Source organism: Mauremys reevesii, linkage group 25, assembly GCF_016161935.1.
Source record: "Mauremys reevesii isolate NIE-2019 linkage group 25, ASM1616193v1, whole genome shotgun sequence".
NCBI classification, from domain to species: Eukaryota; Metazoa; Chordata; order Testudines; family Geoemydidae; genus Mauremys; species Mauremys reevesii.
This window is the reverse complement of record NC_052647.1, coordinates 18,698,052-18,711,468: the sequence shown is the minus strand read 5'-3', so window position 1 is coordinate 18,711,468 and position 13,417 is coordinate 18,698,052. Positions and strand designations below refer to the sequence as shown.

General features: G+C 52.1%; 1 protein-coding gene across 2 annotated transcripts in view; it reads left to right on the top strand.

Annotated features, from left to right (window-relative positions):
* Nucleotides 1-54: 54 nt before the first annotated feature.
* Nucleotides 55-13,417, top strand: part of LOC120390851 (keratin, type II cytoskeletal 4-like) — a 57,822-nt gene continuing 44,459 nt past the window's right edge. Inside the window, exons 1-2 of one of the 2 annotated variants that reach the window (XM_039513776.1) lie at nucleotides 55-173; nucleotides 399-423. The gene's annotated coding sequence lies outside the window, so the exon portion shown is untranslated. The remainder of the gene's footprint in view (nucleotides 174-398; nucleotides 424-13,417) is intronic. The other variant, XM_039513775.1, reaches the window with a different exon arrangement.

Sequence of the window (13,417 nt, the reverse complement as noted above, 5' to 3'; positions counted from 1 at the left end):
AGAGCCAATGGGAAGGTAGAACTTTTTAAAATTGAGAAAGAAACTTGCTATTTGTCTTTTGTTCTCTGGGCTGCAGGGACATGGGGCAGTAATGTTATAAGCAGCTTTAAGCCGGGTTTGATTACAGATGATCAATTCATACCTCGAACCTACGTACCGGGAGCCTCAGATATGTAAGTAAAAATAGGGAATGTCTAAAAAGACGCGATCAGGGTTATTTCTTTTATTTCTTGTGGACTCCTCTGTGCTAACCCCGGATGCTTTTGTTTGCTTGTAACCTTTAAGCTGACCCCCCGCCCCCAAGCAAGCTATTTTGGAATTGCACTTTTAAAATCTAGCAAAAGCCGAAGTTCCAAGCCGGTTTTGTTTTTAATAAAATTTACCTTTTTTAAGAACAGGATTGGATCTTTGGTGTCCTGAGAGGTTTGTGCACATGCTGTTTGATTAGCCGGTGGCAACAGCTGATTTCTCTGTTTTCTTTCTCAGCTCTTCGTGGGGGAGGGCTTGAGGGTACCCCACAGGGAGGAATTCCCAAGTGCTCCTTCCTGGGTCCAAAGTTTTTTTTTTTTTTTGCATTCACCAAGCCTAAGGCAGAGAAAAGCTGTGAGGTAGTGGGGATTCAGCCTTGACAAGGGCCTTAACAGATGGGCCTTTCTTGATCAGCTAAGCCAGTAAGTCTCAGGGGGAGACTGGGACGGGGGCAGAAATCTGGGACCTCCCCCCTACCCTGAATCTAGCAGCGTTTGCAAATTCTGTGCATGATAATAGAGGAGTTGGGTGATGGGGGGAGCGTAAGCAGCAGTGGGATGAAGGGTTTGCCAGTGTCCCCTGACATCAGCGTTTGATCCCTATCAGTCTACGTTTCTTTCCTCTCTCTCCCCTGCCCTGAGAGGGTCTTAGTTCACCCAATAAACTTCTCACCTCTGGATAACGTCTCTGTTCTCCTTACAAGACAAGTGAAACTCACTAGTGAGCATGTGTTACAGGTCCCTGATCCACAGAGTTTGTTCCTCTACTGCCTGTGCTAAAAAACCCAGCTGTCAGGACCGGTGTGTGTGTGTGGGGGGGTTCTCAGGCCTAGTTGTTGGAGCAGTGGTGGTCAGGCCTAGGGGTCAGAGCTGGAGACGGCGGCCAGGCACAGTTCTGAGGTCAGAGCCGTAGTCAGGAGACAGAACCAAGGGTCAGAGCTCGAACCAGAAGTCGGAGCTGGAGTCAGGAATTGAGCAGGGGAGCTGGTCTGTGATTGTTTTGGGATCAACGACCCACTCGATGTTACTGAGCAGAGCTGGGTGAGTGGGGTGCATTGGGAATAGGACTGGTCAGAAGACGGATTTGCTGGTCCATGAAAAATTTGGAGATTGTGGGAGGAAAAAAAAATCATCCTGAATTGGGATAAAAAGCCAAAGTGTCAAAGTTTTTTGCAGAACGAAATTCCGAGACAATGACCATTTCAGGCCACAATCGGAACAACCCCTTGACCTTTGTTTATTCTTAATTTTTTAAATATAAAGTAAAGAAAATTTCAAATCAAGAAGTTGTGCCGAAACAAAAAAATCAAAACTTTTCTCCCCCCCCCTTGATTTTTTTCCTAAAGAAATTTCATAGAAATGGAGATGATTTCGCAAAAAAATTCAGATTTGGCAAGATGGCATTTTCTGACAGCAAACTATTTTGACCGATGTATTCCAACCGGCTCAAACTGGGCAGGGACGGGGGTCTGGGATGGGCGTGGGAGAGGATTTGAGGGCAGGGGAAGGGCTTTTATGAGCCAGGCATCACAGGAGCAGAGAAAAGTCCAGGATGGGGTCAGGAAGGGAGTAAGCCGGATCTGGGGAAACTGGAAGGGAGGAGAGACCTAACAAAGAAACCGGTGGAAGAGGAGGAATGAGGAAGGGAATGAAGAAGAGACATTTCTCTCCCTTGCCAGCTGGGACAGGAGCTGGGGAGTGCAGAGCAGATCATATCTCTGGGCAGCCTTGGCAGTTTATATACTGGGGGCGCAGAAGCTGAGTAAATGTTTACTCCGCCCCCCATTCTCCAAATGGGCGAGAGATTCCCTCTCTTCCCTCGAAATATCCCCTCTCCTCCTGCTCTGCAAGGACGCTGGGTCTCGCTCCAGAGCCCGTGCCAGCTGTTGTGGGTGGAGATGGTGCCCCTAGCTGGCCTCTTCTCACTTTTTGCACTTTTGCACGGGGGGAGCGAGTGTGAGCGAACGTGAGAAATGGCTCAACATTCCGAGCCCAGCCGCTGGCACAAAGAACAGCCCACGCTATCCACCCAGCGCCGCCGTTGGGCAGAATCCAAAATGTTGGTGGAAAAATCTGTTTCAATAAAAAAAAAATGTGCAAAAATAATTCAAGTAAAAAACCCCGTTGAAATAAGTGTGGTGGCCCGGGCCAGCTCAAAGCCAGCTTGGGGATGTTACATGTGCTGCCATCGCACCTTTGATTACACTGTAGACGTACCTTCAAGCCAGGTCTGTCAGGAACCAGGGCCTGGTAGTGCCATCTCTGGGCAACCTAACGAGCACAGCTGGCCTGGAGTTGGCTGCCTGATTGGCAGGAAGAATAAGCAGACCACTCTTAGGTTAGCAGCTGCTGAGAACATTCGTGGTTGTACCATTTGTGGTTGTACCTGTTTGGGTCCGGCCTGGCCTTACTCCAGGTAACTTGGCTCTGATACCAGCTCTGACCCCTGGTATCCGGTCTGTGATTCTGGTCTCTCATTCCTGCTGATTGACTCCTGCTCCCAACACTAGGTGTGGCCACCCATGTCCTGGTGGTTGATGAGATCAACCCCAGGCACGTTTGCTGGTACAGTAATATTGCTAAGGGGTGTGATTTTTCTTTTTATAGTGTGGCAAAGCTCTAGTGTAGACACAGTTGTATTGGCATAAGAGTGCCAGCATCGTTTAGCTCGTTTGGGGAGCTGATGTGATGAAGTGGGGGTTTTATTCATCTTGTTATGTTGCATGTCAGTCTTAACCGTCCTATACTAATACTGTGTGTACCTTAGTTTCCCAGCGTCCTGCACTAATGCTTCGGTGGTGGGAATTGGGGGTGTGATTTTGCTGAGGCCCTCAGGGCAGGTGAGACTGCCCAGCTGTTTGCATCTATGTAACCTGTGACCAGGTGACACCTTTGAGACAAGGAGAAGGAGGAGGGTCATTAGGTGGGTGTTGGAGGTTGGGTGGCTGGAGGTTGGCAGTCTGTGTGTGTGTGTGTGTGTGGGGGGGGGGCTGGAAGAGGGGGAATCCAGGGCATCTGGTCCAGGATTCCCAAGATGGACTTGGCTGAAAGTCACTGAGGTCTGTAATAGCAAGCTCTGTTCTACGCTGTGTTCCTGTCGACGAATAAACCTTCTGTGTTACGCTGGCTGAGAGTCACGTCTGACTGCGGAGTTGGGGGGCAGGGCCCTCTGGCTTCCCCAGGAGCCTCGCCTGTGTGGACTCACTGTGGGAAGCGCCCGGTGTGAGAAGGGGATGCTGAATGCTCTGAGGTCAGACCCAGGAAGGTGGAAGCTGTGGAAGCTTCTTACCCTGAAGACAGTCTGCTCCGAGAGAGGAAGTTCTGGCTGGCTTTGTATGGAGTAGTTCCAGAGCATCGCCCAGTGACTCCGTGGCAGCTGGTATCTGTAGCCCAGGGGCTCGTTCTCCCCCTGGAGTCTCCAATTACCCCAAGGAGCACAGAGAGAGAAGTAAAGTATAAACAGATAGCAGTTGGATTGGAACCGGTATTGCTGCCCGGTGCCCCCGTTCATACCAGAGGAGTGACACACAACAGAACAGCATATATATATTATATTTTTTTTTTCACATATCAGACCAGAGTGATGATATTTATTTTTTTTTTTTTTTTGGGATATATACATATACATTTATCTATACTGTACTCTAAACGTTCCGTTTTTTCCTTGATCTCCTGGTACTATTCAATATTTGTTATTAGTTATTGTAAGGTCATCATCATTTCAGCAATAGCATCATTTCCTAGAACAACCAAGCACATTCCCAAAACAGACAACTAAGCACAAATCATATTATCTATCATCTGCTATAAGCACCCTTGCTGCTGTCAGCTGTGTCTACACTAGGAGCTCTGCTGGTGAACTCATTCTGGTATGGACTAACTGCCCCACTATGGCTTAATGGGGGATTATCTCCAGTGCTGAAGCATTTGGACCCGGTCGCGTTCTACACCAATATTGTACGCCCACGTTAGGCACTGATACGGCCCGTTACCATAGCACGGGAGCACCTCACAATCCTTGAGTGTTTAGCCTCATAACCCTTCTGTGAAGCAGGGCTATTACTCCCATTGTGCAAATGGGGAAACTGAGGCACAGAGCGGCTAAGTGCCTTGTTCCAGGTCAAACGAGAAGCCTGTGGCTGAGTTGGGAATTGGCCCTGCATCTCCTAAGCCCCAGCTCATGCCCTATCCTTAGGAACAGGTGTAAATGACTAACGCAAGGTGCAAGGCCAATTGAGGGTTGGGTCCTGGGTGCCCCAAGCCATCCAGGTTTTGCTGGAACAGCGTTTCCTGTCAAGGGCACTGCATGCAAGTTTCTCTGCTAGGTGGCACAGTGCCCCCTGCTGGGGCATGGGGGAATTGCTTCCAGGTGAAAACTGGCTTGATTCTCCTTGCTGCTCCTCTTTGGAGATAAGAAATGTTTTTATTCCCCGGAGAGCGACTGGAATGCGTCCAACAGCCCTCCTGCTCTGACCTGCCCTCTCTGCTGGGAACGCATAGCTGTGGGGGCCTTTAAAAACAAAAGCCGGCTGGACCACGCCACGCACAATTCTCCCCCTGGGGAGAGAGCGTGAGGCACGGGTGCCGGAGGTTAGTCGCGTCACTTAGTGCATGACTAGAAAGTGCTCAGATCCTACAGGGATGAGAACCTAGAGAGGACAGATTAAGCGTCTAGTTCCTTCCTCGCTGCAGCCAAAGCAGACTCGGGCACTGGGGTCTGGCTCAGGCTGCAGGGGAAACATTTCTGGTTGAGGCTCCTTGGTTAGCATCTCAGGGGGCCTGGCACCGATTTCTATCACCAAATAGCTAACGGGAACAAACTTCAGCCTCTGGGCAGCTCACCACTTTGCCTATATACTACTGGTCATGTGTTGATTGGTTGCCCAAGTCACATGGGATGGCTCCTGCTCCTGGATTGGATGACTGGAACTTTTAAAATGGTGGCTGAAGGACAAAAAAAATGAAGAGCAAGTGTGACATGCTGTATTATCGGGGGTCTAGGTAGAGGATAAGCACCTACTACTGCTGGCAGCCAACGGATTTACTACTTCTGTTCGAGTGGTAAAGTTCTACTCTTTGCATTTGAACGGCCTGTGTTTTGAGCCCTGCTGGGGAGATGTCCAGTCAGTGTGCTAGGTGCTGTACATTATTAGGTGCATTATGGTAGCACCTATGTGCCTGTCACGGACCAGGACCCTATTGTACTAGGCACTGTCCAAGCAGAACCAAAAGACAGTCCCTGCCCAAAGAACTTACCCAGCAGATGTCAGAATAATCCGACTCCACAACTGACAATACAGTGAACGCCCCTTGTTTATTCATGAGGGCCCCAATCCTGGGCAGATCCTGATGCCCACGCAGAGCCCCATCATCTTCAACAGGACTCTGCCTGGGATCCAGAGTCTGTTTCTGTGTGAATCAGCATGTGGGATCCGGCCACAGATGTTGTTCCACGGAGCTCCTGGAACACTGGCAGCCTGTGGGGTGAGTGCAAACAACCTGCCTTAGGCCGGAGGGGGACAGGTTCGCTTGCCATATGGTGCCTTCGTTTTTCCACATTACCGTGATGGCCCGTAAATTATGGATGCCCCTCCTGGGGATGCTGCCGGGATCCACACAATTCCTCTTCCATTGTGTTTCATTTGTTAGAACATGGAAACCCAACAGAGACACGGACTGGGGTCAGAGCTGTGCTTTGTTCCTTGGGGTAGCAGGGCTGGAAGGGCAACAGACATTTCTTCTCCTCTTCCTCCTTCTCTTTTGGCCTTGGTCTCCCTCCATGTGGCCCCTGTAACTGTTATGGTAGGATCTCAGCGCCTCTGCAAAGCCAGGCAGTGCCTCCCAATGTATTCCGGGAGGTGATCTCCTCCCTCTGGAGCATCATCAGGCAGGGCCACGATGGGAGATGGGATTGGGATGGGCCAGGGCTCTGAGGTGGCACTGAATAGTCTCTTTCAAGTGCTTGGCTGGCTGGTTCCTGCTCACCTGGACAGGGTCCAGCGGATGGCCGTGTGTGGGACCAGGAAGGAATTGGCAGTGACCTTGGGTTTTTTTTTTTTTTTGCCTTCCTCTGCAGCATGTGGGTGCGGGTCCCTTGCTGGGATTATGGGGGAGTATCTCAATCCTTTCCTTGCCACTGGGCACTGGTGCAAGTCCGTCTCCCCTATTCTCTGCCTGTGGCACAGCAGTCTAGTCACTGGAGAGCTGAAATACTTGGGTTTAATCTTGGGCGTCAGGTTTAGCGTGTGGGCGCTGGGTGGTGGTGGCGGCCTGGGATATCCAGGAGGTCGGAGGAGATGATCGAGTCCCTGCTGGCCTTAAACTTTACAGCAATGTGGCCTGCTAGGTACTGCCTAGACCTCAGGACACCTGGGTTCCATTCCTGGCTCTGCTGCTGGATGAACTTGGGTAAAGCACTTTCCCTCTGTGTGGGTCCATTTCCCCCATGGTCAAGTGTGGATGGCGATAGTCCTTTGTAAAGCTCTTGGAGATCTAGGGCTGAAAAGCGCTCGGTATTCCTAGGAAGGCTGGAAAAGAACGTGAAGCTGATGTCGAAGAGAGCCCAAGTCCGAGGCTTGAATCCAGCCCCCACCCCCTTCCAGTGTCAGCAATTCATGAATCCTACAGTCTTGCTTTTGAATCAGAACAAAGTCTGGCAGGTGCTGGCTTTGGTTCCAGATCAGCTGAGCCGGGCAGGTCTCCATCAGTGAGGAGGTGGAAGACTGGCAAGTTATCTGCTATTTTGGGGACAGAACCTTGGTGGAGCAGCAGCCCCGGCCTGAATCTTGATTCAGTCTCTAACTCAAACAGGAGCCTAAATCTGGACCAGGATATAAACACCATCTCCAGGAGAAATCAAACCAGCCCTTTACCTGTCTTGGACGCTGTGCTGAGAAATTGTATTTCCTGATGCACAAGAGGCTGGTGATCGGGTAACGCAGCTAAACCTTTGGGGAATCAGCCCCTCTTGTGGGCAGACGTTAGCACCTACAAGGTGGGTGAGATGATGTCTTTTTTTGGGTCAGCCTCTGTTGGTGAAAGAGGCCAGCTTTCTACAGTAAGATCAGGAACAAAAATATTGCATTAGGAGAGCAGCCATGCTACCCTGTTCATCCTCAATGCAAGGGAGACCTCTGGTGGCAAAACACTTCGACAGGCTGCAATACAATATTTTTTTTAATACCTCCTGTGCTGACTAATTGTCTGCTTCTTGAGCAAGGTCTCCTGCTGCAGGGATTCTGCTGCAAAGACACCCCTGGCTGGGTCATCCGCAGGGACTGAACCCAGCCTGGAGCCGAAAGTATTGGCTTCCTTTGCCATAGCCATAAAACCAGCTTCGTGAATAGGGCCCTACTAAATTCACAGCCATGGAAAAATGTCTCATGGACTGTGAAATCTGGTCTTTCGTGTGCTTTTATCCTACACTATATAGATTTCATGGGGAGACCAGCATTTCTCAAATTGGGGGTCCTGACCCAAAAGGGAATTACAGGGGGGTTGCAAGATTATTGGGGGGGAGAGGTTGTGGTATTGCCACCCTTATTTCTGAGCTGCCTTCAGAGATGAGAGACCGGAGAGTGGCCCAGGAAGCAGCGCAGAAGTAAGAGTGGCAATATCATAGCCCCCCACCTACGATAACCTTGCGACCCCCTCCAACTCCTTTTTGGGTCAGGACTCCACAATTACAACACTGTGAAATTTCAGATTTAAATAGTTGAAATCATGAAAGTTCTGATTTTAAAAATCCCCTATGACTTTGACATTGACCAAAATGGCCCATGAATTTAGTATGGCCCTAGCTGTAAACTCCAGATGCAGTAGCGGAGGCATACGTGGGCTTGCCACCAGAGGGAGCCAGAGAGCCACACAGTGGGTTTTACTTGGAAGAGCAGGAGATCCGCTGCATTAATGCAACGCTTTCCATAGGGAGGCCTCCGACGACAAGGTCTGATGCTGCCCCTCTGTATCTCCTTGCAGAGCCCTCTGGTATCAGTCTCCTGCACCCAGGGTGGGCTGAGTTCCACCCAGCCCTGCCGATGGAGGCTCTGGACAGGTGGGCAAATCGTGCCTGGATACATGTGAGGAGTGCCCCCTTTCCCGCGAGCTCCTCCCGCGAATCTTCCAACTGGCTGGATAATTGTTGTACTTCTTGGTCCAGGGTTCAATCCTGACAGACCCACCCACCCTGAGGGCTGCCACACGTCCACCTTCAGACCTCTGGATTTCCCACAGTCCAAGGGACTTCACCTTGGTGGAGTATGGAAGCTTGTGCATTGCAATGGCTATGCTGGCGGGACCTTTAACTCCGGCTAGGAGCACCGAGGCCAGAGGGTAGGGACCAAAGACCAGACCACAAGCCCTCCAGGCTGGGGCTGAGGGAGAGCTCAGCAACAGAGCCTCAGAACTTTCTTTAAGTTACAGAAGTACAGCTAGGCAGCTGTTCCAGCTAGCAGCACACCAGACAGGGCGCACACCAGGCCCCGCCATCCTAGGGTGACCAGATGTCCCGATTTTACAGGCTCCTATTTACCCCCCCACCCCCGTCCTGGTTTTTCACACTCCCTGTCTGGTCACCCTACGCCATCCTAATGTGTCTGACAAACTCTCAAAGCTGGGATGCAATGTGTGTCAGAGTCACAAACTGAGGGGAACACACAGCGAAAGTATTCACCCTGGACACGTAAATCCTGGGAGGTTCCTTCCTACCATGTCCGTGACTCATCCTGTGAAGAGGAAATCAGGTGTACATTTTTAACAGTGAGAGGGGGGAACTAACCATTGGAACAACTTACCAGGGGCTGGGGTGGATTCTTCCTCGCTGGCAACTTTTAAATCGAGACTGTCTAAAAGGACCATAAACCACACGATTGATTGGTGTTGGCGGTCTCTCAATTGCAGGATAAGCTCTACCATGATTTACATATGGGTTCTGAGATGATTCAGGAGTCTGATCCTGGACCGCAAATCCGTCCGCAGTAGGTACAGACATTTTGTGGCAGGCCAGCTGCCTGCTGGGAGAAAGTTTTCTCCTCTCTCTTTTCAGCTTCGAGGGTAAGGCACTTCTCCTCGAAGCAAGCCACTGCCTAATGGAGGATATGGCGCCATTGGGGTCGGTTTGTGGCTTGCTCCTCCCAGCTGGTGATGTCCACATCACATCTGAAGATACGCTTGCAGTGTGTCTTTGTAGCGTTTCCTCTGACCACCGCGAGATCTCTGACCATGGGTGAGCTGAGAGCAGAGGACTTGTTTTGGGAGGTGAGAATCTGGCATCCGCACACAATGTCCAACCCAGCAAAGTTGGTGCATGAGGATCATTGCTTCAATGCTGGTGACGTTGGAAGCGAGGAAGCTGGTGTTAGTGCGGCGATGTTGCCACTTGACATGAAGGATCTTCTGGAGGCATCGTTGGTGGTACTTCTCCAGACTCTTGAGGTGCTGTCGATAGGTCACCCAGGTTTCGCCCTCGGCCCAAAAAGTTTGCACACCCCTGGTCTATAGGGTGAATAACTAGGGGCTTGCGGATGAAATTGGCCAGGGGGCTTGTGGGTGAAATTAACTAGGGGCAATGGATTGAAATAAAGACGGCTGTGGGGAGCTTTGCTTAATTACCAGGAAGATCTCCCTGACCTGGAAATGTGAGACTGGGTAACTGGCCCCTGGACAGGGAGCCCCCTACCAAAGCACAGGGGAATATGATGTAGGGAACAATTCTGCCCTGTCCAAGGTGCTTGGATGGATGAGGGGACTGACTAGGCCTTGTCCACGTCTCTGACTTGGATTCTTTTGATTGCTCTTGGTTCGGCCCCCCATGGCTCAGTGATGGGGTCTGTGATACACTGTGCAGAGGCTGGGATGAGCAGCGGCTGCAGAACTGGCAGCAGCCACTGGAGGGCAGCAAAGGAACAGAAACGAAGCCGGTGTTTTCCAGGCTGGAGTGGCTGGCAGGTGAATCTGTGACACTCCTGTGGGTATTTCACTCAGTGCGGAGAAGACGCCAGCTGCTAGACCTGCTGGTGAGCTGGGCCTGGAAACTGTTCTAAGGCCAGTTCCAGCCGCAGGACCAAGGACTCTCGTCAACTTTTTTTAAAGCCCGCAGCAGGCTGGGAGCAGGACTCCTGGGTTTTACTCCTGTCTCTGGGAGCAAAGTGCGGTCTGGGGGTTAAGAGCAGGGAAGTGTGAACGGGGGCTTTTGGGTTCTCCTCCCGGATCTGAGCAGTGATTAGAACAGGAGCAGAACCCAGGAGAGAAGGAATTGGGGCCTTCTGTCCCCAGCTCTCACCTGACTTAGTGTGAGTGTAGGCATGATCTCTGTAAAACGGTGATGCTCAGTGCCTTGATGGATGGATGACAAGCAGCTTAATAATAATAATTTTATGGGGCACTGCCAGTTTCCAGAGGAATCAAGTGCCATCCATCCTCATGAACTTTCCCTGCCGTTGGCGGTGTTCAGTGACTCTGAAAATCCAAGTTAGCATCTCTTCCTTCAGCTGATCTTCAACCAGGATGTGCGATCTTAAAAAAAAAATCTGTGCACAGTGTCACTGCATTTCAGTGCATCATCCCGGCAGAGCACGAATGGGCCACGGTCTCGGGTATTAACATGGTGCTCAGGACACCTGGGTTTATTTCCCTGCTCTGCTACAGGCTTCCTGTCTGATCTTGGGCAAGTCACTTAGTTACGCTGACTCTGTTGCATCTGGCCAAGAGGGGAGAAGAGCAAACTCGCTGAGAGGCAGCTGCCTCTCACCCATGTAGCTTTTGGCTGGCATAACTGTGGGGATTTTGCTGGTACTGCTATGCCCGCTAGTGGTGTCTTTCATAGATATGCTGGCAAATTTTTTCATGGTAGACCAGACCTTAGTTCAGGCCCTATCTGGCATAGGATTCTGGAGCTGATGCATCAGCCGGGAATGGAATGATTCAGGAGAGGGGAAAGTCCTAATGACACTATCTTAAGTTATTATGGGGCCTTGATCCCAAAGCAAATAGGCAGGGATCTGCCCTAGAAGGCGGCTTTCTCTGGGCTGGAGGGCTGCAGGCGTTTCATGCTATTACTCACCGAAGTCTTTCCCCTCAGGACCTCAAAGCCCTTAGCAAGCACTAAGGAGTTAAGTCGCACACAGGACCCCTGTGACTCACCGAGAAAAGCCTTGTTAGCTCATCCCAGGCAAAACTGCTCCTTCTTCAGCCATGGGCGTGAGATGTGGACAAGTCTCTCGTTCCCCAGGGCACGCAGTGAGTCAGGGCTACAGCCAGGAATAGAACCCAGAGGCCCGGCCCTAACTGTGTATCCCCCTGAAACGGTGTGTGTGTGCGGGGGTGAGTTGTGGGGTAGGTACAAAGGCCATTTCTCCAGCTGATTGACACCCCCTGCCGCACGGCACAGCACCCCCTGAGGCCCTGATTTCAGGATCAGCTGTGCACTGGATTCCGCCCCCCCTCCCCCCACACACTTCTTGTGGCTCAATTCTCCCTGGTGGCCTCCCTCCCAAGGGCTGATCTTTCAAGTCCGGAAGAGCTCACAGCCCGAGGAAGGACCGCACACAGCCAGGATGCTTTGCATCATATGTGAACGCGGCCCGTGCCTGGGGTAAGGGGAGACTGGGGCCTTGCTAGGATCTATCCGCTGGGAAAACACCTGCCCGTTGTCCCCCAGATTCTGCCCAGGGATGACCTGAATCTGCCTGGGCTTGCAGGCTCCCCCGGCCTGTCCTGCACTGGCATCGCTTGCTGCTACCTGCGTGGTGCTGCAGATATCCGAGGGAGGGGGCCCCTGGGCTGCCTCGGGCGTGAGTTCCTGCCAGCCGTTGGCTCTGTCCTCTGCAGGATTTCTGCCTCTTGGGCCCAATCTGCCCCTGGTGCCTGCAGATCTGTGTTCCTTGCATTGGTGCTGCTGCAAGTGGAGGGGGACCGGGGAAGAGACTTCCCTATGCCTGCCTTACACTGATTTGCACACTCTCCTCGGGGCTGTGGTAGGAGGGAGACTGGAACCCTGTTCTCAGCTACCCCCCATCTCTGCAGCACCGTTCCCCCCTTCCCCAGCAGCCTGTCTGTCCCATCTCAGGCAAGGGCCCTGCAGCACCTTGCTAGCTGACGCCGCCCCAGGGTTATGTTGGAGTCAGGGTGCCCCCACCGGAAAAGCTAAGGGGAGGCGCTCGGCTGGGGAGCCCTGCAGGACCCTGCCGTTCTTGGCTCCGTTCTCCCAGCTTTTGCTGCACCCGCCACAGACTCATGGTGCCAAGCCAGCGCCTGCCTTAAACGGCAGGCAGAAGGGACCGCCCCAGCCGCCGCGGTGTTCTCTTCGCTGATTGGCCTGGCCGTCCCCGTGCAGGACTCCCGGCACCCACCGGGCTTCCCATGATCGGTTATGCTGCAAACCTGGCCACTCATTTTGAGGGGTGCTACTTTTAGGGTGCCTGATTTTTTGTACCCCACTGACTTAAGATGGGGGGGGTGGGGGCTAGACACGACCTGACAGCCTGGCTTCTGAAAAGGTCTCAGGAAACTGGCAGCCACTTTTGACCTCACTTCTTAATCCTCCCCACGCCTGGCTGGGCAGGATCACTGCGCCCCTCCCCGCCATTTTACCAATGGGGAAACTGAGGCATGGTGCGGGGAAGTGGCTTGTCTGCAATCCTGGAGCACCCAGGACCCCTAACGTCTGCTGGAGTCGCTGGATGGTGCAATCTCCCCCTTAAAACCCGGATGGGATTCTCTCATCTGTGCCTCAACTTTGTTTAAATGGCGGACTGACTGCTCCTGATCTTAGGGTGGCGGCAAGGGGAACAGCGAGACTAAATTGCTGGGGAGCCTCTCTCTGCATCAGGGGCCAGGAACCCGTTTTCTGGCTACCAGAGAAAATCCCGCAGCTTCCTGCAAGCTAGAGCCGAATGTTCTGTACCTGCCGTAAGCACCCACGTTGAGCCAAAGCTTGTAATTTATTTTAATTAAAGGGATTAAATATCCTGGTGCCCTCCCATTAAATCCTGCAGCGAGGTGGAGGCAGAGGGGTGTGTGTGTGTGTGTGTGTCTTGCTCCTAATTCATGCTGGGAGATAGGCGCTAGACAGCTGTTTCCCCAAGGACATGCGTGGTCAGACCCCTCCAAGTTCTGGCTCTCCTGGAGAGCTGGGAGCGTTCCCTCTTGGAGCTGGGGAGTATAGAGAGAAG